Here is a 1,653-nt window from a genome sequence, read left to right as displayed (position 1 = left end):
GGAAGGGAGAGAGACAGAGAGTCAGAAACATCGAGTAGAGAGAAACATCGATCAGCCGCCTCCTACACATCCCCCACTGGGGATGTGCCCGCAACCCAGGTACATGCCCCCGACCGGAATCGAACCCGGGACCCCTCAGTCCGCAAGCCGACGCTCTATCCACTGAGCCAAACCGGTCTCGGCCTCCCAAAGTCTTTAATAAAATTCATATCCATCACTATCTCCAACACCGTCCTAAATAATTTTTCTGTCTTTTAAAGAAAAGATCTGAACTATTCACTCTATTTATATTTCTCTAAAATTTATGTAGAAAATTTATTTTATTTTTTAATTTTCTATGTCCTATTATTACTAGTTAGGGAGACCAGATACGGTATAAAGATTTGTAGGTTTTAACATAAACTAATTTACTGTGACCCAAACAGAGCAAATAAAAACACCAAAAGTAACAGGTACAAGAATACAAAGTAAGACACTGGACTTAATGTCACTGAAATCTAGAATATATTCTTTAATTCTAGTCTTAGTGTTTATCTTATTGAACAGTTGATATCTCACATTTATACACCACTTTTGTGGAATTAAAAAAAAGTCTTTTAATTGAATGTTTACCTCAGCAACCGTCTATAAATTTAAGAATATTTGTTTTTTTGTAAGCATATGTCAAAGTTTTCTGAGTTCTTTTAAAAAAGTATGAGTGCATACATAAATGCATTGTCATTGTCCATGTATATCATTATTTAAAAACTGTGGTAGTAACAGCAAAAAATCCTCCTGGTATATCAGATACTACAGAAAAAATGTAGCAGGTTTCTCAAGCTGCAGGCCTCTGACTCCTAAAGTTTGAATGGTATTTTCATTTCCCAGAGATAGATAAACTAGTGATTGCAAAATTACTATTCATTCATCTGCTATTAGAGCCTCTAGTACCTCATGAATATACCATCACATTCCTCACTAAAAAATATTTGGTACCAATTATATTAAGTTTCAGGATTATTTAGTATAAAATTAACTTTCTTTCAGTATCAAAAGTGTTTCTTATGCCATCCTAAAATTGTTTCACCTTTATAGGGACTAAAGATAAGGGGGGAAGACCATCTATAATAATAAAAGTGTAACATGCAAATAGACTGAACAACCGAACAGCAGAAAGACCATCAGGATGACTTTCCAGACTACCAAGTTATGACTCCCCTGGCACCAGGCCAGCCAAGGCAGGTGTGATGCAATTGGTCAGGGGCCTGGCCATTGCCCCATGATTGCCGTACAGAGGGAGGCCCAGGCTACTTGGTGGGCCCCAGTCTACTTGGCCATTGGCGCTGTGGCAGATAGCTTGGGCCTCCCTCTGCAGGGTCAATCCATCACAGAACCCCAGTGGGGTGGGCAGGGCCTACCTCTTTGGGGCAATCGATTGTGGGTCTCATGGACTATCACAGGGCACAGGCCAGACTGAGGAACACCCCAACCATCTATAATAATAAAAGTGTAACATGCAAATAGACTGAACAACCGAACAGCAGAAAGACCATCAGGATGACTTTCCAGACTACCAAGTTATGACACCCCTGGCACCAGGCCAGCCAAGGCAGGTGTGATGCAATTGGTCAGGGGCCTGGCCATTGCCCCATGATTGCCGTACAGAGGGAGGGC

Source organism: Myotis davidii, unplaced genomic scaffold (assembly GCF_000327345.1).
Source record: "Myotis davidii unplaced genomic scaffold, ASM32734v1 scaffold268, whole genome shotgun sequence".
Classification (NCBI taxonomy): domain Eukaryota; kingdom Metazoa; phylum Chordata; class Mammalia; order Chiroptera; family Vespertilionidae; genus Myotis; species Myotis davidii.
Note: the sequence above shows the minus strand (reverse complement) of the source record.